At 47.6% G+C, this 24,603-nt stretch overlaps 1 protein-coding gene and 1 long non-coding RNA gene across 2 annotated transcripts in view; both read right to left on the reverse strand.

Moving 5' to 3' along the window:
• LOC120381416 (zinc finger protein 271-like) overlaps positions 1-24,603 on the reverse strand; it is a 1,091,725-nt gene that overhangs the window by 848,078 nt on the left and 219,044 nt on the right. The window lies entirely within an intron of this gene.
• On the reverse strand, positions 11,575-16,036 carry LOC120381491. The gene is made up of 3 exons (XR_005588090.1): positions 15,646-16,036; positions 13,760-13,802; positions 11,575-12,664 (listed from the first exon to the last, which is right to left on the reverse strand). It is a non-coding gene; the product is annotated as an uncharacterized LOC120381491 (long non-coding RNA).

The raw sequence follows: 24,603 nt of genomic DNA on the forward strand, positions 1-24,603 counted from the left end.
GAGTTCTGGCCTCTTGGTCAACTCAGCTCCCAGTCCCACATCAGCTGTGCCGTGTCCCAACCTAACCCATTTCTACTGCAATTCTTCACCCTCCTCATCCAGGCAGGGGGTTGGCGCTGCAGCCCCTAAGGTACCTGCGTTAATCACTGTCTCTCATACTGGGGCTATTTAGATTTCAGGGAATGATTTCTCAGAATTACTGACTCTGGGAGGTGGGAGAGAGGAGAGGCTGAGAGAGCGTTTGCTCTTACGGCCACGTTCAACTCTGGTAGCCTCCATGTTACCTCATCCTCCACCCTCCCCCATGTCTCTGCTCATGTCAGTTTCACCTGATTATAATGCCACTGGCTTCAGCAGAGCTCCTAGACAGGAGCTGCATCACGAGGGGGTTACAGTACTGAGAGTGAAATACATCACAGGGAGGGTGTAATTATCCTGAAGTGAAACATTCCAGTCTAGGAAGTGAAAGACTTCAAGTACTTCATTACTTAAAATTACGCTTGAAAGGATTGGATTTTTATTAATAAATTGCAGTAAATGTTAATTTCACTGTACACACACACACAGATGAAAAAATATTGATATAGGTAATATACAGAAATGCTTCTGGAGAAAGTGGAGTTTGATTTAAGGCTATTTACACTGTATATTTTGGGTATGAGATTGACAATTTCTCTTTGAACAGTTCTATGATTTGGCTTTTGGACTCTCAGCAGTTACTGTTATTAAATAATTGTTGTCTGACGACCCCCATAACTTCCACAGCTCTGAACATTGAAATTGTAAACATTGAAAAAAGGGTTTAAAAATAAATCTCTATCTCTTGAAATTAAAAGAAAGAAATAGACACAATGAATTTTGTCAAACCCACTTAACAGCAATTGCAATATGCTAGGGGATGGAAATTCACAACTAAGGCACCAACCTTAATTCTGCCCTGTAGGGAGACCAGGCAATTGCCGTAGGGCTACGAATTAGGCGTTTTAGTGTATATCGTTCCAGATTACAAATCGGTGTGATCTAAAGACACATGAAATCTTTTCCTCAGGATATCACCGTTACTGGGTTGTTTCTCTTAGTGGTAATTCCCAGAAGTGAACAGATTAGTAACATTATCAGTTATGAAGTGGCCATTTCAGATTCCTGGGGAGTGTCGTATTTTGCACTAGGGGCCAGGTCCTTGGAGAGACGGAACCTTGGTTTCATTTTAACTTCTCCATGCTCAGCAGCTTCTGGAATTTGGTTCAAAGTATTTACATGTTTCCCTGCCCTGTTCTTAAAAGTGCTGCTTTAGAAAGTGGAGAAGGGCAGGAACTGACTGCAGGATCAGTAGCCGAGTCCCTTAGATATTTATAGCTCATCAGAAGGAGGACGGGGATTGGTGGGTGTCTGGGGATTTAATAATAAACACACAAATATCATTGTTCTTAGTGAATTTTCATCTTCTAATTCCCATAACCCACTAATTATCCCTGGCTGCCCCCGGCAGTCTGGGGAGGGAGAACTGGAACCGAAGGCACAAGCATCTTTCAGTGGCTGACTCAAAGTCACCCAGAGTCAGTGATGAGCTGCAGCCGGTTCGCACTAGTTCGCGGGAACCGGTTGTTAAATTTAGACGCTCTGTTAGAACCGGTTGTCCCGCCTGGGACAACTTGTTCTAAAAGGGCATTTAAATTTAACAACCGCTCCCTGCTGTGGCCCCAGCTCACCTCAGCTCTGCCTCCACCTGCTGCCATGAATGCTCCGCCCTGCTTCTCCTCCCGCCCCTGCTTCCCGCGAATCAGCTGTTCGCGCGGGAAGCCTGGGGCTGAGAAGCAAGCAGGCTTCCCGCTTAGGAACAGGAAGATGGAGCTGAGGTAGGGGTAGAGGGAACGAGGAGGGCCATGCGCCCCGGCCGGTCTTCAGCCGCGGCCCTGCCCTGCCCGGCTCTGGCCGCGGCCCTGCCCAGCCCCGCGGCCCTCCCCGGCCGCCTGCCTGGCCCGCGTCCCTCCCGGCCCGCGTCCCTCCCCAACCACCCGGCTCCGCCTCGGCCCTGCCCAGCCCGCGTCCCTCCCCGGCCGCCTGCCGGCCCCGCGTCCCTCCCCGGCCCCGCGTCCCTCCCCAACCGCCCGGCTCTGCCTCCGGCCCTCCCCGGCCGCCTGGCTCCGGCCACGGCCCTCCCCGGCACCGCGGCCCCGGCCGCCCGTTTCCGGCCGTGGCCCTCCCCGGCCCCGCCGCAGCCCAGCTCCGGGCCCAGCGGCGGCCGCCACCTCACCTACCCAGAGGCCAGGGTCCGGGCGCGACGGCGGCCCTGGCTGCCCAGCTCCGGCCCCGTGGCTCTGGCGGCGGCCCTCCCCGGCTCCGGCCGGCCAGCCGCCTGGCTCCGGCCACCCGGCTCCCACCGTATCCTCCGGCCACGCGACTCCTGCCCTGGCCCCGCGTCCCCAGGCTCCTGGCTCCAGCCATGGCCGGACTGTAGCACCGCCAGCCACGTCCAGGCAGCACGGTAAGGGGGCAGGGAGGGGGTGTTGGAGAAAGGGCAGGGAAGTGGATAGGGGTGGGGAGGAGTGGATAGGAGTTGTGGGGGTCAGAGGGAAGGGAAGAGGGGGATTGAATAGGGGCAAGGGTCCCGGGAGGGCAGTCAGAAAGGATCAGGGGTTGGATGGGGGCGGTGGGAGGCAGTCAGGGGCAAGGGTTCCAGGGGCTGTCAGGGTACAGGGAAGGGGGGTGGATGGGGCAGGGCTTCCTGGGGGGGGGCATGATCCCTCCTGGGGTGAGGAGGGAACCGGTTTGTTATGATTTTGGCAGCTCATCACTGCACAGAGTGAATTTCACTTCACTGGATAAAGCCCTAGTTGCTGAGCTCTGCAGAGGGGTGGGGAGGTGAATTCCATCCCCCATTCTTGGGCATAGACCCCCTTCCAATTCTCACCCTGACCTCAGACACTACCCCACCTTCCCCTGCAGTGATGGACCCACTTGATGCTGCCAGAGCCATCTGCCATGGGAGCTAGAGAGGACAGAGGCCCAGCTCCAGAACTGCTCCCCCTGCCCACAGCTCCCAAGCTGTGCTAGAGTTGCCCTGACTTTCCAATCTGCAGATCAGTCCAGGTGTCCCCAGCCCGTGCACCCACCACACACAAACTTTGTCACAACAAACATCCCAGGATTGGGAAAGACCATCTGGGGCTGGCTGCAGCCTCCCGTTGCTGCTGTGAGGGGAATGGGGTGGCCCCTCATAGAGGACACAAACAGACCCAGGGGCAGAAGGGAAATGTAGTTTCTTCTAGGGGTTTGAAATGTTTGGTTTAGAGTCCTGAGCTCTGTCTTCCTGTTTGTCTCCTCCTGCCACTTTCAGATCTCTTGGAGAGACAAGGTGGGTGCGGTAATTGTTTTAAAACCAATTAAAAATACCTCTTTGCTGTCCTGGGACCAACATGGGTACAACAACTTTCCCCTCTGTACCCCCTCCCCATCTCACCTCCCCCTCAGCTGAGACTGTCCCATGTGATAGGAGAATAAGGGTTCAGTCCTGTCGCTGGATTGGGTCTTGCCAGCGCTAATGGGAGTGAAAGCCTGTGTGCATTAATGGCAGCAGCAGCTCTGGGACTCGACACATAGGGAGCAGAGATGGGAGTGAGCAGGTTGTGTTTGTGCCAGGTGTGAATTCTCAGGTGGGAATTCTGCACCGCTGCGTACGCACAGAATTCACGTCCAGCGCAGAATTTCTTTTTTTTGGCTTGAAGAAGATACATTCTGCTTGAGAAGTGCTGCAGTTCTGCCTTTCACCCACCAGAGGCCCCTGTGGCACCAGAACAGGCAGCAGCCAGCGGGGTTCATCTTGGTGGGAATTTGTTGCCCCGAGCTATACCCCAAATGGGAGGAGAGTTAGTGGGTGCAACCGGGGAGAGTCCTGAGACACAGCTGCCGCTGGGGGTGGGGACAGGGTGGTCATTCTCGACTCGCAAGAGGGTGTGGAAAGGGCACAGGAGGAGGAAGTGTCCCCTATGGAGACTGCCCAGCCCCAGGTTATCCAGTCCCAGACGCTTCTTCCCCCACCGTACCCCAAACCTCTTCACCCCTCCAGCCATCAGTTGCCAGGCTTCCCTCGCTGCTCGCCCTTCCTGACTGCAGAGACCCTCTGAGCCAGTCGTGTGTCAGGGCTCAGCCCTCTGGCTGCGTCCTCAGGGCACTTTCTTCCTCTCTCAGGGCACCGTGCCACAGGGACCCCACAAATCTACATTGCTCAGGCTTTGGCTTCAGCCCCGGGTGGTGGGGCTCAGGGCCCTGGACTTCAGCCCCATGTGCTGGGACTGGAGCTTTCTGCCCTGGGCCTCAGTGAGTCTAATGCTGCCCTTGCTTGGCCCCTGCCCTGAAACCTGCTAGTGGCCTCCAGGGGGCCCAGGACCCCTGGTTGAGAACCACTGCCTTACCCCACGAATCACAGCAATGTTCAGGTTACTGCCAGTCATAGAATCCTAGAATATCAGGGCTGGAAGGAACCTCAGGAGGTGTCTAGTCCAACTCCCTGCTCAAAGCAGGACCAACCCTCAACTAAATCATCCCAGCCAGGGCTTTGTCAAGCCTGACCTCATGCCAAAGGGCCAGTCACTTCCTGAGGTCAATTGAATCTTAGATCTCACAACAAAGACAATACTTGTAGCCAGTCCTGTAATAACCTGTATTAAGATTTATTTAAAAGGAAAGGAGAGTTGTTTACGAAGTTAAAGCAGGTAATCCTATAGATGCAGACGAGTTACAGTCTTAAATTTCAAAAGGTAAAAGAAGCTTCTATAAGCAAGCTCTGCATCTTTTTTAGCACTAACCCAGGCTAATCAGCTGGGGATCTCATACTTATGCCTAGAAACTTTATCCCCCCAGAGTCCAAGCAGCTACAGATCATCAGTTCCTTCTATATGGGGTTTTTCATCCCCTTCCTGCCATGTGCTCTGAGCTGCAAACTCAGCTAATGGGAAGTCAAGAGCACAACAACAGTCTTTTGTTGTCTTTAACATCCCATAATAGTCTATCTGGTGTTAATGAACCTTTCCTGCCAGGCACGGTGTAATGCATTCGGCTGTCAATCAACACTCCACCTAGGTAAAGTCTCTCTCCTCTGGTGATTTACAGAGCCACAGAGGCTCCCAATGCAACTAGTCAGATATTAACCCAGGCAGCAACTCACAAGCATTCAATAAAGTGTAAACGCATTCTTATAATCCTAATACCTAATATTAACACAGGTGAGTCAAACTGATTCCACTGTGTGTTTGTCCCTGTTCAATGAAGACAGGGGCTTTTGCAAGAGCTAACACCTCATCTGCCAGTGTCACAGGCAGGCTGGACAGAGATGGTGTCTCTAGCCTCTGTTTGCCAGAAGCTGGGAATGGGTGACGGGGGGGGGGGGGGGATCACTTGATGATTCCGTGTTCTGGTCATTCCCTCTGAAGCACTTGGCATTGGCCGCTGAGCTAGATGGACCATTGGTCTGATGCAGTGGGCAGCTCTTATGTTCTCATGTTCACAGTCTGTAGGAGGAGTATCTACTCACTTGGACTCCCTGGGGAGCCACAGAAAGGAACAAGATGTGCTGAGGCAAGAAGGCCCAGTCTCAGAGCCCCCGGGGTCACGCTTCTCAAAGGCTAAAACTAGGCCCAGCCCATGAAGGGGGCACTGCCAGGAGAGACTGGATAAAGGCTGGAGCATCAAACAGCTTTGTAAACCTGAGAGAGCTGCCTTGGGGACAGTGACAGGGAGAATCCCCAGAGTGACTCCTTTGATTCTGCTCGTCTCTGGCCTTTGGTTCTTAGAATTATAGAACTGGAAGAGGCCTCGAGAGGTCATCTAGGCCAGTCCCCTACACTCAAGGCAGGACTAAGTATTATCTAGACAATCCCTGACAGGTGTTTGTCCAGCCTGCTCTTAAATATCCCCAGTGATGGAGATTCCACAACCTCCCTACGCTATTTGTTCTGGAGTTTAACCACTCTGACAGTTAGGAAGTTTTTCCTAATCTCCATCCTAAATTGCCCTTGCTGCAATTTAAGGCCATTACTTCTTGTCCTATCCTCAGAGGTTAAGAACAATTTTTTCTTCCACATCCCTGTAACAACCTTTTATGTACTTGAAAACTATTATCATGTCCTCTCTACTCCAGACTAAACAAACCCAATTTTTCCAATCTTCCCTCATAGGTCATGTTTTCTAGACCTTTAATCATTTTTGTTGCTCTTCTCTGGACTTTCTCCAATTTGTCCACATCTTTCCTCATATGTGGCTCCCACAAATGGACACAGTACTCCAGTTGTGTCCTAATCTGCACAGAGTGGAGTGGAAGAATTACTACTTGTGTCTTGCTTACAGTACTCCCTCAAATACATCCCAGAATGATGTTTGCCCTTTTGCACTGTTGACTTATACTTGTGATCCACTCTGGCCCCCAGCTCCCGTTCCAGTGCTCCTTCCTTGGCAGTAATTTCACATTTTGTACGTGTGCACCTGATTGTTCCTTCCTAAATGAAGCACTTTGCATTTGTCCTAATTGAATTTCATCCTATTTACTTCAGGCCTTTTCTCCAGATCATTTTGAATTTTAATCATAGAAGATCAGGGTTGGAAGGGAACACAGGAGGTATCTAGTCCAACCCCCTGTTCAAAGCAGGACCAATCCCCAGACAGATTTTTGCCCCAAATCCCTAAATGGCCCCTCAAGGATTGAACTCTCAGCCTTGGGTTTAGCAGGCCGATGCTCAAACCACTGAGCTCTCCTTCCCTGGCCTATCCTCTAAAGCACTTGCAACCCCTCCCAGCTTGGTATTGTCTGCAAACTTGGTAAGTGTAACAGAGGATGTTACTGGGAGGGTTTCACTGTGTCTCAGAGGGTCACACCCTGGTGGGAGGAGCCTAGGCCTGTACTGGGATAAGGTCACTCTGTGCTTCACAGTGTGGCAGAACCTAGAGTGTCCATTAGCAGGGAAAAATCGGGGGAATCTGCATGTGGAATGGACAAAAGCCCCCTCTGCATTCTCTCACATTGCCCTTCTCGTCCTGGCAGGCTACAGATTAACGTCCACGTTTTGCTCCAGATCATTTCATCCTCCCAAAGGGAAGGAAATGGCTGCAATGGAGCTGGCTCAGGTAAGGTATCAGGGAGCTGGTGGTGGGTTCTGCTTGGAGGGAGAGAAGCAGTACATGCATAGGAGGGTAGGAGCTGCTGGGGGTGGTGGGAGGCAGGAAATATCTCAGGTGGAGAAAGGGAAGGGACAGGATGTGACAAACCTGCTGAGAGTTGTGTACTCTAGGGTGTGATGGGTTGTCACCCCGGGGTGCAGCCTGGGGGGCTGCTGGGAACCGCTGTGCCCTCTAACCCTCAAGCTGGGCTGGCCCTTCTCTCACGGCTTTGCTGGAGATTCAGCCAGCCTCTCCAGGTACTGTTATCACCCAACATGACAGTAGGTGGCGCCATACACCCAACTAAGCTACCTGAGTGCTTTACCTGAGCTGCTCAAGACAGATAGAGACAACAGCCAGTTTCCCAGCTCCCCAGCCTTGCACACCTGCTGTAGTATAAATTCAGAATTATCCCATCTTATAGTGCACAGGGATCTCTGTAATGTCAGCTCATTCATATAGTTCCCCTTCCCCTCGATATGGGAGAGATATTCACAACAAGCCTGTGCTAACCAAGCTCAGCTTTTCCCCAAACACTCACTCAAAATGCACTGATTAAGATAAAGCATAAAACAAGTTTATTAATGGCAGAAAGGTAGATCTGAAGTAATTATTGTTAGAACAAAAAAGGAGCCGGTTGATCCAGAGGCGGATATGAATACAGGCTTCTCTATTGCGTTACTTGTTCCCCTGGACAGCTATCGAGTAAGCACTGGATTAGTTACATCACATGCCTTTTATCTAAGTTTGTATGTAAACACCCACATCCGTTACAACACCCCAAAACCCCTTATTAAGTAGTAGAAACGCTCATACAATTAGTATACCCACCCCTATCCACTGTCACAGTATTACACATATCATAGAGGCATTTTTACCTTGAAAATACCGTTCTTTGCAATAACGTGTTGCCACAAATTTCCCTAAACAGCAGTTCTCAGGGTATGGAGGAAGGGTCAATGAGCAGTTCTCGGGGAGGGAGGAAGGGGCCATAAGCCAGGGCTTGTTTATGTAGCTGGGAAAGGAAGGGAGGGGGAGGTAACATTTCTTTTACCTTCTTTCACACAAAGGACATTCATTCCAACAACTACATTTCTCATACAGCTACATCAATGTCAATTCTTACAAGCAACAGAGAGAGGAAAAATATGGCAACTTATTTGTTAAGCAAAGAATTCCTGCCTGCTTATGCCTTTGTCCCTAATGCATGTCAGCACATTAGCAGCTTCCCAGCTCTTTTACTGAACCCTAACGTATCCCAACAATTCTAAGTGATAGCAAACAGATCAAAGCCGATTACTTAGCAGATAACCAAAAGCTCAAACTAAGCCTAACATACTATCTGGATAGAATTTGAATTAGCAATTTCTCACCCTGACTGATGATACAAGCAGTCCCCCAAGTTTCCATACACAAGCTAGAAATCCCTTTACCCTGGGAGCAGCAGTTCCCCCAGTTCAGTCTTTGTTCCTCAGGTGTTTCCAGGAGTTCTCTTGTGTGGGGAATGAGGCCAAGAGATGATGTCACACCCCATCTTATGTAGCTTTTCCATATGGCGGGAACCATTTGTTCCAAACTCAGTTCCCAGTCCAGTTTGTGGAAAAATACAGGTACCAAAATGGAGTTCGTTGTCATGTGGTCTAATCACATGTCCTAGCATGTCCTGCTGAGTCATAGTAGCCATGACTCATAGGCTGGCTGAAACAATCACAGGAAGGCTAAGCTTTTCCACGGTCCATTGTCTTTGTTGATAAGCCATCAGCTCTGTCTGGCTTCTTCATTGTTGTACCTGAAAGGCTCGTTGTGGGTGTTACCCAGAGTAAGCACATTTGAAATACATATACAGAGTCAATATCCATAACTTCAAATACAAACATGATCCATGCAAACAAATAGGATAATCATATTCAGCACATGACGCATCTTGCACAAAATGCATCATAATTATGTCCTAATCATATTATAACGATACCACTATGCTGAATATGGGGTGTAGTGTCAGATAGGGCCTAATTTCAAGGCACGGGATTTGGGAATGGAACTTCTCCTCTTTGTGGAACAGGAAATAACCCTCCAGCCAGGGCTGGGAAAACTTCCCAGACTCCCAGTGCTGGAGCCTAAATCTACTGCCACTTCATTAGTTACCACCACCCGCAATCTTTGTGATACTGCAAACTTTATCCATGATGATTTTATATTCTGTTCTAGGTCATTGATAAGAATGTTAAATAGCACACGGGCAAAAAGCAATCCTTGTGGGAACCTGCTAGAAATAAATCCACTCGACCATGGTTCCCCATTTACCATTCCAGTTTTTAATCTATTTAATGTATGCTGTGTTTATTTTGTATCATTCTAGTTTTTTAGTCAAAATAATGTGCTGAATCAAGTCATATGCCTTACAGAAGTCTAGATATATTACATCAATAATATTAGCTGCAACCAAACTTTTGATCTCATCTAATAAGGATATCCAGTTAGTTTGATAGGATCTATTTTCTCTAAAACTTTGTTAATAGGTACTAATTATATTACCTTCCTTTAATTCTTTATTAACGAAATCCAGTATCGACTGCTCCATTATTTTGCTCAGTATTGATATCAGACTGACACTCTTGTAATTATCTGGGTCATCTCTTTTACACTTTTTAGTATTGGCACAGCATTAGCTTAATTCCAGTCTTCTGGAATTTCCCCAGCGTTCCAAGTCCTAATTACAATCAACATTAATAGTCCACCACGCTCCTCCACCAGGTCTTTAAAAACTCTTGGATACAAGTTATCCAGACCTGCTGATTTAAACATGTCTAACTGTAATAGCTGCTGTTTAATGTCCTTGTGAGTTCTTGTTGGAATGGAAAGAGTGTCATCGTCAACATCTTATGATACGCGTACAGCATCTGTTTTTCTCCAAATCCAGGAGAGATTGAACACTTATTGAACACTTTTACCTCTTCTGCATTATTTTTGATAATTCTGCCATTTCCGTCTAGTAATTTATCACTACCATTGTTAGGATTAATAGACTTTTCAAACCTTCCTTCTTATTTTCATTGATTGGTCATTGATTTCTGATAGCTTCCCTTACCAATTTTCTACAATTCTGACCTTCTAACTCAGGGGTGAGCAACCTTTCAGAAGTCTTCATTTATTCACTCTAATTTAAGGTTTTGAGTGCGCCAGTAATACATTTTAAGATTTGTAGAAGATCTTTCTCTGTCTATAATATATAACTAAACTATTGTTGTATGTAAAGTAAATAAGGCTTTTAAAATGTTTAAGAAACTTAATTTAAAATTAAATTAAAATGCAGAGCCCCCCGGACTGGTGGCCAGGACCCTGGCATTGTGAGTGCCACTGAAAATCAGCTTGCGTGCTGCCTTCAGCACCCGTGCCATAGGTTGCCTACCCCTGTGTGCCTACCCCTGTGTGACGTTATTGATATAAACTGGGACCATATAGAACATGGTTTGCAACCAAGGTCCTGTAGTGGCACCAAATCTTAGGTAAACGGGGGTCATCTAAGGTGTCTAAGACCAGGTTATGGGTTGCTGGTTATTGTAGTAACGGGAAACAGAGACGGTGTTGCAGTGAGGCGTCCTGGTATAGTCCCAGACCGCTGCTTTTATTCTCTTTCTTACAGACTGGTTCTCAGCATTACATGATTGACATCACACAGGTTACTTATTACTATATGATTGATACACCTGTTTACTTCATTCTGATTGGTAAAGGTTGGTTCCCATCACCGGCTTCACCGGGCCATTGTCTAGTGACTAATGATAGCATAACAGAAAGTGCATACTATACTGTTCTAATGAACGGTTCAATGGAGATACAGTGTGGCTTGCCAGCACTTGTACCTACATCTCACCCTTTTTTGTTTTGTTAACATGACTAATACTTACGAGGGGGCCCTGGGTTAGTCCACGGACAGCCCTTAATGAAGAGAGAAACTAAAGAGGGGACGCACTGAATGCCACAGCAAAACAGCACGAGTAACAGTACAGTGAGTCCCCCAAAGGTGACAAGCTGATGCAACCACCCAGTGTTAGGAAGCCATGAGGAGAGCCAATCCCACCATCCCCGAAGAAGTCTGGATTGTATCTGATTTGATCTGTTAAATTTTTAATTATCTTGAGTTGATTTTCAACTGAATGATGATGATCAGAAATATTAAAGCAACACATATCATTAACCTTTTCACACCCATAATGATGCAGCATAAGCAAATAATCTATAGCCGCTCGATTTTGCAACACCCCATGACGGATGTCGTCCTGCTCATCATTAAGGAGGGCTATAGCGGTAGATGTGGCATTTAAGGCCTTAGTGGCCGCGCAAGCCAAACCATTAATTCGCATACTATTTCCCGAGGCCAACCGGGGACCCGACAAGAGAAACAGCCAAAGCAACAGTCTCGGTTTTAGAAAGTAAATGTACATGGCTATCACAGGAAGCATCCAAAGGGAGACTGCGACTAACTCGCAAATTGTTTGACAGTTGCCTTTTGGTTGGTAATATGAGCGCAAGTCGGCTTAGGCAACAACAAGTGCCATCACTAAGATTGGCGGGCATATAATTGAAAGTATATCCTGAGCATGTCCAAAACCACCCATCCGGTAGCTGTACATGCTTATATAAATAGGAGATATTTGTCACAGCAGAACAATTCATTGCTGGAGCAGGAAAATGCTTACAATTACTCATGGTACAATTAGTCATGCGGGCACAGGTTATATTATGTGTGGCAGCATAGGGGGTGCGAAGGGCGAGCGCATTCCTTGGTCTACGAGGTGTTTGAGGTCCCCAATTATGATAGCCAGCATAGCCCAAACCATGAATAGTGGAATTGGGCTCCAGACTGGAATAAAACCAAGTAGCATTTTCAACATCATTAGGATTATGGCATACAGGAATCAGACAGGTACCTAAAATGTCTCCCACCGTAACTTGCTGGGAGAGGCAAAAGGATGTCTGATTTAAAGTGTGAATAAATGTCTCCCACACATTGGTGGAAGGGAGAGGGGTTGCAACACCTTGCGGCAAACACAGAACGGTCACACAAATGTACATAATCCAGCAAAGAGAATTAGCATTTAAGCTGGCTATTAGCGCAAGAAAGTAATTTTCTGTAGTCTTATCGGCCTTAGTTTGCTCTAATACATATTCAGCTTGCTGTGATAAAGCTTTGACTTGTCCCCAAGTTATGGCAACGTTGGGTGTGCCACGCTTTCGAGCCTTGTCAATCTTGTCCACCCTCTCCGTCAGGGTCAGGCTGAAATCCGGAATGGGATTCTTTGGCCCCTGATGCCAGGCCATCTCTCCACGGCTTTACAAAGCGAGCGGGAACCCATACAGGGCCGGTTTCAGTTGACACTGCTGCGTAGCCCCGGCCCCAGGTGATGAGTGGCACAGGCAGGCTCCACTCTGGTCCTGGCAACTTGCGATATATCACCTTCGGCGCCGGAAGGGGCTCGGTCTGTCTATAATGGCGCTGGGCTCTAGATAAAAACTGATTATTAAACAAGGTTAAATTTAAATGATTCAGTGTAAACAAGACACGAGCTAGCCATTCTTCCTTATCTGGTAAGGATAGGGGCACTCCTCCTTTTTGTTTTTGTTTAGTAAGGGCCTCCTTTAGGGTGCGGTTAGCCCGTTCAACAATGGCCTGACCCCGGGAATTATAAGGAATGCCGAATTTGTGGAGAATGCCCCACCGGGCACAAAATGCGGCCATGGCGGAGGAACAGTAAGCAGGGCCATTGTCGGTTTTCAACTCAGCGGGGCTGCCCATTACCGCAAAACTGCGAATCAAGTGATTACAAACATGTTTGGTAGCCTCCCCTTTTTGGGCAGTTACCCAAATGTAACCAGAAAACGTGTCGACAACAATGTGCAGGTATTTCCAAGGGGAGAAAGGGGGAAAAAGGGTGACATCCATCTGCCAAAGTTGATTGGCTCCGAGACCACGGGGATTCACCCCTATGGGAGGACCCTGTGGGTTAAGCTAACTGATAATCATGTGGTATAACATTCAGATTCGGGGTCCCACATTGAAGGGCTCCCATAGGTTCCATAATTTTATTTATAGCTCGGAGATCATGTAATAATCTCCAGCGTCCAGATTTTTTCTTAATAACAAAGACCGGAGTATTATATGGGCTAGTAGTAGGCTCAATATGTCCCTCGGTTAATTGTTCCTGAACTAATTCCTTAAGGGCTATTAATTTTTCCTGAGGGAGTGGCCATTGTTCAACCCACACTGGGACGTGGGTTTTCCATTCCAGGGGGAGGGCAGTGTGTGAAGAGCATTGACGTGTCATGGCACCACTAGGGAGGCTCCCAGCTGAGACAATAGGTCTCGCCCCCAGAGATTAATGTCAATTGGCAAAATGCACGGACGAATTTTTGCAACCTCTCGCCCCTCCTCACTATCCCATACTGAGAGCCAATTGGTGCTTTGTCGGGAAGATTGCGGGCCTCCCACTCCCCAAACAGAGGAAACCGGAAGGCCAGGAAGGGTCCCAATGCTTTTGTGCAATTACTGAAACATCCGCTCCAGTGTCTAGCAATCCATAGAGCTCCTTACCGTTGATGATATACTTACGGGTCGGTTTGTGGGTTCGGATGTGTTGTAATACTGCAGCAATCTGTGGATGAAAAAGGAGACCTTGCTCCAGATTAACGCGAGTAGAAACAAATCCGCCGGCACGACTCGCCTGGCTGGGTCCGGCCGGCGCTGTGTAAGGTAAGATTAGCAGTTGAGCCCAAGAGTCCCCCGCCTTTAATTTGAGGGGAAGGTGACTCCAAACTTGAACGTAGATAACTCCGGTGTAATCAGAATCGATAACTCCGGGCACAATCATAATAGACTGACTACTGGCAGAAGAACGAGGCAAAATTAACCCAAATGTGTCTGGGGGAAGCGGACCAGAAAGCTGCGTAGGCATGAGGAGTACGTCACCAGGGAGAGGGGATTGCATATCTACTGCATTAATAAGATCCAAACCAGCACTGCCTTGTGTGGCTGGTCGAGCAGCTGTGGCAGGCAAAGCTCCCTCCTTTAAACCGGGGCTGGAGGGGGGCCCGGTCGAAAGTTTCCCGAATTATCTGGGGTTGAGGAGCGACATTGATTAGCCCAATGATATCCTTTATTACATTTTGGGCACTTTTTAGAAGGACGGCCCCCGGTGGTGTTAGTTCCTCCCTTATGAGCACCACCTCCTGGGGCCCTGCATTCCTTTTTGAAGTGTCCAGGTCACTGGCAGTTAAAGCAGTTACCTGTAGGTTTGTTACCTTGACGGATTGCTCCTGCCAACAGTGCCATAGCGTGGGTCTGAGTGCCTACTTCGGCACATGCCTGCAACATGTCAGCGAGTGTGTAATTAGGGCGGTGAATGATAGTTTGGAGAATTTTCCGACAGTCAGCATTGGACTGCTCATACGCTAAGCGTAAAAGGAGTTCCGTCTGAGCATCTGGATTGTCAATTTGGCGTTGAACAGCCTCCTTGAGGCGATCAACGAAATGATGATAAGGTTCAGTAGCTTGTTGTTTAACATTTGTGAATGATCGAAGGGGCTTGCCAGAGGCTGGAACGCGCCTAAAGGCTCTTTGAATGCACATTGCCGTGCGGTGAAAAGATTCCATGGGCAATATAGATTGTTGTTCTATGGTGGCAAAAGCTCCTGTCCCATATATTTGCTCAGCAGTATTCTGCGCGTTACCGAGTGCTAGGGCTGCTAATTTAAACTCATTATCCCATACCACATATTGTGCAGGGGAAAGGATCATACGAAATAGATGTTTCCAGTCCTCCGGGATCATAGTATAACTATTAGCGATCCCTTCTATCATACCCTGCACATAAGTGGAATGCAGCCCTGACTCACGTACCGCTTTGTTAAGCTCCCGAAGAATTGAATACGGGAGGGTAGAGTGTCGAGCTACCACTTCACCTGCCTCATTGGGAGGGTCATAAGACAGGGGAAACATCAAAGGGATTTCTCCCTCCCATTCTTCCAATAAGGGGTCCTGCCCGCTCGCCCGCGCCGCAAGGCGGCACAGACAACACCCTGATGAAGGGACTTCTGCCCCAGGGTGTCCACCACTGGTGCAGAAGTTTTTGGTGCTAAAAAAGGGGCTGGAGGGAGCACTCGGGGATAGGCAGGAGGTGCCTCCACCGAGAGCAAGGGAGGTGCGGAGGGGGACGCCTCTTTTCGTAATCTCCCCACCGCAGCTGAACAGTGCTGCCACAACAGAATATGTTGGATCTCGGCTCGAGGTTCCCTAAACAATGCCTCTCCGATCTTTATCCAATCGGAGTGATCTAGGGAGCCTCGGTTCGAGTACCATGGGCACTTATACTCAATCACTCGGAGCAATTCCTCCAAGTGCCGTAACGATACTGCAGTACACCCGTCCTGTTTGATAAGCTTCAATAACTCTTTTGCATGATCTTTTTGCTCAATAGATAAATCCCCCCCCATACTCACGAGGGAGCGCACTGCGCTGAGGTGCACCAAGGCTATGCCAGCCGATGAGTCGGGGGTCTTGTGTCTGGATCACGTCGGGGTCACCAGATGTAGTAACGGGAAACAGAGACGGTGTTGCAGTGAGGCGTCCTGGTATAGTCCCAGACCGCTGCTTTTATTCTCTTTCTTACAGACTGGTTCTCAGCATTACATGATTGACATCACACAGGTTACTTATTACTATATGATTGATACACCTGTTTACTTCATTCTGATTGGTAAAGGTTGGTTCCCATCACCGGCTTCACCGGGCCATTGTCTAGTGACTAATGATAGCATAACAGAAAGTGCATACTATACTGTTCTAATGAACGGTTCAATGGAGATACAGTGTGGCTTGCCAGCACTTGTACCTACAGGTTATGATTATACTGTCTGTGTGCATGTATCATTTTGTAGTTGAAGTTATAAGTATTGGCTTTATACTGTCTGTATTTTGTATTTGTGCTCTGCTTCTGGGTGATATCCCAGACAAGTTGGTGTTAGCTCTGCCTAGCCTGCTTGATGGCCCATTAAGGACCATCAGCTACACAATTGACCCATGGAGAGAAGGCAGACACGCCTTGTGACTCAGCAAAGTGCAGGGACTTGTCCATGTGACCCCAGACTCCATTTTTCTGTAATGTTCCACAGTAAGGACAAAGAGGTTCTTACACCTGTAAAAGCCTATATAAGGCTGATGCCTCATCTCCATCTGGTCTTCAATCCTGCTTCTTACCTCTGGAGGGACTTTGCTACAAACTGAAGCTCTGCACAAAGTACTGACTGACCCATCCCTGAGGAGGATGTACTCCAGAGACTTGATTTGAACCTGCAGTTTATGCCATCACTGCTACAAGCCTGAACTAAGAACTTTGCCATTACTGTATGTAATTGATTCCATCTAACCGATTCTAGCTCTCATCTCTACCTTTTTCCCTTTATGAATAAACCTTTAGATTTTAGATTCTAAAGGATTGGCAGCAGCATGATTTGTGGGTAAGATCTGATGTGTATATTGACCTGGGTCTGGGGCTTGATTCTTTGGGATCGAGAGAACTTTTTTCTTTTACTGGGGTGTTGGTTTTTATAACCATTCATCCCCAGGACAAGTGGCACTGGTGGTGATACTGGGAGACTGGAGTGTCTAAGGAAATTGCTTGTGTGACTTGTGGTTAGCCAGTGGGGTGAAACCGAAGTCCTTCTTGTCTGGCTGGTTTGGTTTGCCTTAGAGGTGGAAAAACCCCAGCCTGGGGCTGTAACTGCCCTGTTTGAGCAATTGGTCCTGAATTGGCACTCTCAGTTGGGTCCCACCAGAACCGCCTCATCACAGTGGCGTAGTCATGCTTGGATCCACAGAACCAGGGCGATTAAGCTTTGGGCCAGAACCCCACGCTATCCAAATTCAAAATTTGGGATTGAGTGTTTGGTTGGTTAAAGATCAGTGACCATGAGACAGAAAGTATCAGCAAAAGCAATGAAACTGCAAGCCCTGATGGACAGCCTGCAGTTTGAACATGAGCAAAAACTGGCAGAAATTCGAATGGAAGAGAAGCAGGCCTTGGCCCAGCTGGAGAAAGAGGCTGCTGAGAGAAAGCAAGAGGCTGCTGAGAGAGAAGAAAAAGCACGTAAGGAGCTGCTGGCTACTGAGGAGAAAACTCGACAGATGCAACAAGAAACTGCTAGACCCCAGCTTCAAGTCAAAAAAGCAAGGGAAGAACAGCAGAAATTGTATCCCCTTGAAAGTCCAGTTTGTAACAATGTTGGTATGTTGTATAACTCTGAGCAGTTGTCTGGGCGTAACCAAATGTACCCCAGCAATGCCACCTTTTATGTCAATGCTGTTACTGTGTGTTCAGTAGAGGGTGGCCCCATAAATTGTGCCAGTGCTATGTATGGGACTGGTAATGGAAAATTCATAGAGAGTGTAAAAGTCAATGGTAAAAGCTGTTTAGGGCAAATTATGGCTTCTAACATCACTCTTGTTAAAGCAGATCTGGTCAAAGAGGAAGATTATTTACCAAATCAGAGTGTGAAAGTTGTGATCCTCTGAGTTTACTGTGCGTGTGCCTTTAGGCAGAATCCACCTTGAGTGGAATGGGGCTCAACACGAAGTGATAGCTGGCGTCAGGAAGTTATTGCCTAAAGATCTTTTAATTGGGGAAAACGTTAAAGCTTTGTTCAGTCCAGGTAGCCAGTCACAGGAGAGGAATGATCTTAAACCTGTGTCTATTGTGGGCAATGGTTTGCCTGAGGTGGGTTGCTCCAAAGGTTTGTCTGTGCCAAAAAGCAGTGTGTCTGTGAGTGGAGTTTCTGAGGCTGTTGCTACACTTGCATTTCAAAGCGCTACCGCGGCAGCGCTTTGAAGCGCTAAGTGTAGACAAAGCACCAGCGCTGGGAGGGAGTTCTCCCAGCGCTGTCCGTACTCCACCTCCCTGTGGGGAATAACGGACAGCTCCCAGTGCTGGGGCTTTGACTACACTGGCGCTATGCAGCGCTGAATAGGGTGTGTTTTCACACCCTGCTGCAGCGCTGCAAATTTCCAAGTGTAGCCAAGCCCTGAATGTCTGTCTGATGTCTCAGAAGGAAGTCTGAAGTTAGATCAAGTGCAGAAAGATCTCATTGGTGAGGAAAATGTTTTTCAGGAGCAGGTTAAAGTAGATGGTCAGGTTAAAGCCCTAACTGAGGAAGGAGAGGGTAGATCTGTAATGGGTAATGGATTGGTGGCTAGTACAGCTTGTAAAAGTGAACCTGAAATGGGTAACTGTGATTTGCTGGAAGTAGCTCAGTGTAGTGAAAAAAGCAGCAGCTTATCTGTTGGGAGTGGCAATGTGCCTGGTAGGAAAAGTCTGGATGAGCCTAGGCAGCCTTGTGAGCTGATGGCTTTGTCTAGTCAGCAGTGTGGGAAGACAGGGATAGTGGAAGATGAGTGGCCCTGTGCCTTACCTGTGTCCTGTGTGGAGAAATATGACAGTGGAGGGAATGTGCCTTTGTCTGTCAGAGGTATTGACTTGCCTATGGAGGAAGTTACCCCAGTCTCCAAGCAGTTGTCTGTGAACAGCCCTGTGTGCTGGGACAAGGAAATGAGATCCCAGGCTGTGTGTCTGGGGAAGGAGAATGTGTCTCTGGCTCTTCTGTGTCTGTGGAGCAGACAGAAGGTGCCTTTCAGCCTGGGATGGTTGAGGATGATTCAGTTGTCTCGGAGTTGGTTGTAAATACAGCTAAAGCCCAGGAAGGGAATGGTCCTGAGTTTGTGTCTGCTGGGGAGAATGGCACTGTAACTAGGTTGCATCCAGTTAGTGTCTTAGCAAAATCCCAGAGACCAGACAATTTCGGTGCTTGTAGTTTGCCAGTTGCTAATGTGTGGTTGGAAAAGGGTGCAGCAACTCTGTCTGATCAGGGTGATACCCTAGCCAGGGCACAAGGGGAGCATGAAGGTGATTTAATTGTTACCTACTGACAGTTTGACAACTTGTAGCAAGAAGAAAAGATTCCTAAACTTGTTCATGGCCAAGGGAAGGAGATTGCTTCTAACCTGTTATCAAGAAAGTCTATGAGTTTGCCTGAACGGGGATTGTGTAGGAATCTGCCTGATGGGCCTGAGGTGATTCTGAATGTAAGTAAGACCCAGCAAGAGTCTGTGGTTGCTCAGGAAAGTGTTCCTTTAGAGCAAGCCCTAGGTGAAGAGGATGAGAGCAGAATTTCTGAGAGGGATGAATTGCTGCTTAGAAAAGCTCATAGGGAAGGGAATCCTCATGGTAATCTGTGCAAGCAGTTTACTGCAACTGAAGGGTGTGAAAGTGATTTAATCAAGAAAGTTTTAGTTCCTAACAGCCAGAAATGTTCTGTTGTGAATGGATCCACTGACTTTCCTTTTGAGAGATCCAGTGTGGGCAGCTTTGAAAAGGTCTCAGATGGAGGAAAAGCTGTTAAGAAAGTTGAGCAGCCCTATAACCACGTGGCTGTGTGTGGCCAGCGTGTTGGGAAGACAATGGTGTTGGAACAGGAATGTGTCCATGCTGAATCTGTGAGTGAGCAGTCTGTGCTTCAGTGTCTGAGGACAGATTCAGTTACTGGTGTTTCACAGCAGAACAGTTTTATGACTGAATGCTTAAGGATGCAGGGGAGAGCAAGCCAGCTCTCACCCTCAGACCCTTTGGATTTGTGTGGTATCTCTGTAAGACAGAGTCCAGCCTTGGAATTGGTAGCAGCTAAGAAGTGAAAAGCTGGTGTTTGTGTTGATGCAAATTACTTGGCTGGCAGGGAGAAGAAAGACTTGCTAATAGCTGCTGGCACAGAGAGCCCACCCCATCAGCCAGTGACTTCTGTTAGGAAAAAGCAGATCCAATCCACTGTTGTTCAAACAAGTTTTACCTTGAGTTTTTAAGGAGATTCAATCATGTTTTTGAACATGACTTTGATAAACCATTTCTGTTATACACTGGTACGGCCTCTAGCCCAACACTAGCTGTAGTGAGACAGACCCAAGGATTGGGGGCTCTTGGGATGCAGTCGGTGATGTTTTGTCATCCCTTCCTGCATCAATTTTGTGTTGGGGGTGTGACGTTATTGATATAATCTGGGACCATATAGAACATGGTTTGCAACCAAGGTCCTGTAGTGGCACCAAATCTTATGTAAAGGGGGTCATCTAAGGTGTCTAAGACCAGGTTATGGGTTGCTGGTTATGATTATGCTGTCTGTGTGTGTGTATCATTTTGTAGTCGAAGTTATAAGTATTGGCTTTATACTGTCTGTATTTTGTATTTGTGCTCTGCTTCTGGGTGATATCCCAGACAAGTTGGTGTTAGCTCTGCCTAGCCTGCTTGATGGCCCATTAAGGACCATCAGCTATTCAACTGACCCACTGAGAGAAGGCAGACATGCCTTTGTAATTCAGCGAAGTTCAGGGACTTGTCTATGTGACTCCAGACTCCATTTTGCTGTAATTTTCCACAGTAAGAACAAAGAGGTTCTTACACCTGGAAAAGCCTATATAAGGCTGATGCCTCATCTCCATCTGGTCTTCAATCCTGCTTCTTACCTCTGGAGGGACTTTGCTACAAGCTGAAGCTCTGCACAAAGGACTGATGACCCATCCCAGCGGGGGATGTACTCCAGAGACTTGATTTGAACCTGCAGTTTATGCCATCACTGCTACAAGCCTGAACTAAGAAGTTTGCCATTACTGCATGTAACTGATTCCATCTAACCGATTCTAGCTCTCATCTCTATCTTTTTCCTTTGATGAATAAACCTTTAGATTTTAGATTCTAAAGGATTGGCAACAGCGTGATTTGTGGGTAAGGTCTGATGTGTATATTGACCTGGATCTGGGGCTTGATTCTTTGGGATTGAGAGAACTGTTTTCTTTTACTGGGGTTTTGGTTTTCATAACCATTCAACCCCAGGACGAGTGGCACTGGTGGTGATACTGGGAGACTGGAGTGTCTAAGGGAATTGCTTGTGTGACTTGTGGTTAGCCAGTGGTGTGAAACCGAAGTCCTTCTTGTCTGGCTGGTTTGGTTTGCCTTAGAAGTGGAAAAACCCCAGCCTAGGGCTGTAACTGCCCTGTTTGAGCAATTGGTCCTGAATTGGCACTCTCAGTTGGGTCCCGCCAGAACCGCCTCGTCACACCCTGTTCTAACTTACATTCTTTACTACTGACTTCTCTTTTCTTCCTTATATTTTATTTGGAGAGTGTTTCCTACCAGGAAGCCATTAGTAGGGTCCAGAGCCAGCCCCATCTCCTATATCAAACTCTGGCTAGTAGGTATGTGATAAATGTGACGCCCCTGCCTGCGTCTGTCAGCTGGGAGACACAAAGATTCTCTCTTTCTACCCTCTGATGCTACCTGGCTGCTCTAAGCTAGGTGGGGTGGGACTCTGTTAACATGTGCCTCCCGGAGCTTTCATTTCCCTGGTGCTGCTGTTCCATGAATAGTGGGGTTGTGAGTGGGGCAGCAGGTACTGAGTGTTGGACTCTTGCTCTTTCAGGAGTTGGTGACTTTCGAGGAGGTGGCTGTGTACTTCACCAAGGGGGAATGGGCACTGCTGGACCCTGTTCAGAGAGCCCTGTACAGGGATGTCATGCAGGAGAACTATGAGACGGTGACCTCGCTGGGTAAGGATTCCTGTCCCCTGGGTTATTAGAAGCTGTGGGGTCTCTGAAGAACCTGAGTAGTAATAACTTTATACCTTTATTTGTCATACAAGTTTTGACAAGTTTCTTTGCCTCCCCCCCCCCTTTCTTTGCCTTATCTCCCACCCACTAGTATCATTTTTGGACATGTGCCTTTTTGGTGCTGTCACACATTTAAAAATTGCATTGAATGTATCCTTATTGGCTACATTAATAACTGTAACTTTCATGCCTTTTCCTCATTTTAAGAGGAAAATATGCTGCCTGTAGAATTCTAAATTGAGTAAATAGGTGTGTGACTCATGCATGGCTTGTGTGACAGTCAGATGAGCTCTTTTAGGAGAGCGTGTAATGTTGCCGTTCAGGATCCCATGGGTGAAGGGATAAGCGAGCCGTGGGAGGGACAGAGAACGGGGGTAGTAGATATGCCAGGACATGGGGCGGGTGTGTGCAGGGTTAGAGCTAAGAAGCAGCAGGGAGGTAGGAGGCTGTGAGAGACGAGGAGAAAATACAAGAAGTTCTCAAGGTGCCGGGAGGTGGTGCTGGCTGAGAGTAATGGGAAGAAGCGGAGGGGAGTGTGGGGAGGGCACCGAGGAAGTGGGGTGGGTGGGTCAGTGGGAGGGAGGAGAGGTTTGGGGATCTGGAGCTGTGGGGGATCCCAGACCTTTAACCCCAAATCCCTACCGAAGCCTTGTTGCTTTAGAGCCTCCACTCCAGTTTTATTTCTGTTCAGTTTCACTTTATTATACAATTTTTTCCCCCAAATATTATTATTTTAACTCTTGACCTCCCTCTCCCACTCATTACCCCCCTCCTCACATAACCTCCCCATCTCCTATGCACAGCGACCCCGGCCACCGACCCTGAGTCCTTGCTGCATCCTCCCGCCCAGAGCAGGGCCCCTACCCAGGCACAAATGGGCACTTCGTTGATGATGTCACAGGCTGGTATAGTCTGTACAATTTTTACACCTATAAGATTACATATTCCGAAGCCCTTCACACCAGTCGGGCTTATCTCTATACGCCGATACCGTCTGTTCCCCAGTGTTCCCTTCCCAGCTCTGATGCCGCAGAGCCTGGCCTGTGTCCCTGTTCCCGTTCTCCCCCTAACCAACATTCAACATTCATGGGGCCTCATCTGGAGCACTGTGTCCAGTTTTGGGCCCAACACTATAAAAAGGATGTGGAAAAATTGGAAAGCATCCAGCGGAGGGCAACAAAAATGGTTAGGGGACTGGAACACGTGACTTCTGAGGAGAGGGTGAGGGAAGTGGGATTGTTTAGTCTGCAGAAGAGAAGAATGAGGGGGGATTTGATAGCAGCCTTCAGCTACCTGAAGGAGAGTTCCAAAGAGAATGGATCTAGACTATTCTCAGTGGTAGCAGATGACAGAACAAAGAGTAATGATTTCAAGTTGCAATGGGGGAGTTTTAGGTTGGATATTAGGAAACACTATTTCACTAGGAGAGTGGTGAAGCCCTGGGATGGGTTCCCTAGGGAGGTGGTGGAATCTCCTTCCTTAGAGGTTTTTAAGGTCAGGCTTGACAAAGCCTTGGCTGGGATGATTAATTGGGGATTGGTCCTGCTTTGAGCAGGGGTGGGACTAGATGACCTGCTGAGGTCCCTTCCAACCCTGATATTCTATAATTCCAATTTCCTTCCCCCCTCCTGTTTGACCCCATTTATAGAGTAATATTCTCAGCTATACTTTAACCAATCATTATGCTGAAATTTAACTAACCAATTCTAACATATTGTGACATAATTCTCTAACCCAGGCGTCGGCCACTTTTCAGAAGTGGTGTGCTGAGTCTTCATGTATTCACTCTAATTTAAGATTGCATGTGCCAATAATACATTTTGACGTTTTTAGAAAGTCTCTTTCTATAAGTCTATAATACATAATTAAACTATTGTATGTAAAGTCAGTAAGGTTTTTAAAATGTTTAAGAAGCTTCATTTAAAATTAAATTTAAAATGCAGAGCCTTCTGGACCGGTGGCCAGGACCTGGGCAGTGTGAGTGCCACTGAAAATCAACTCGTGTGCCGCCATAGGTTGCCTACTCCTGCTCTAACCAATTATAAACCAGTACCCTAATTAACTTACACCTGGCAACATTAATTATACAGGAGAGAGAAACAATTAGAGAACCAGATTGATTAACAATGTAAAAGTGGTGGCCATAAAGATAAAGCAATACAGAAATAAGGGTTTCACAACCACAACCATTGATAAGTGATTTCTTGCCAGACAGAATGCTATCAAATTAAGGTTTCTTTAACCATCTTAAGCTCCGGACAGCATTGTCTTCCTAACAGCCCAATAGCACCTTATTTCTGTGTGACTGGTTTGGGATGTGAGGATGTGACCCTTCACTTCCCATCTTATGGCTGCCCCTGCTGCTTAGCCAAAGGCCTTAGCCTAAGAACAAGGCCTCAGACTATCTTAGTGAGAGAAGGCCCAGACACAGGCAGACTGTGATTTTGATTCTTTGTTTTCATACTCCTGTAACTAGCTAAGTGATAAAAATACACCTAAGTTCTTAAAATATAGGCTTTGCAGGGAGGCCTGAATATCGCCATTCTAACAGAGGGTTCTACCCCTTCCCCCATGCTGTTTTTGTACTGTGCCTAGCACAACAGAGACACACGGTTAGTTGGACCTTAGGCACTCAGGTAATGCGTATGATTAATAATAATTCTCCTGCCACTTGGAGCCAAGGAAGCTGGTCTTGGGATGTTACTGCTTAAAAATGATCTGAGCTTAAAACCATGGACTATTCTTTGTGACAAGTA

Source organism: Mauremys reevesii, linkage group 14 (genome assembly GCF_016161935.1).
Source record: "Mauremys reevesii isolate NIE-2019 linkage group 14, ASM1616193v1, whole genome shotgun sequence".
Classification (NCBI taxonomy): domain Eukaryota; kingdom Metazoa; phylum Chordata; order Testudines; family Geoemydidae; genus Mauremys; species Mauremys reevesii.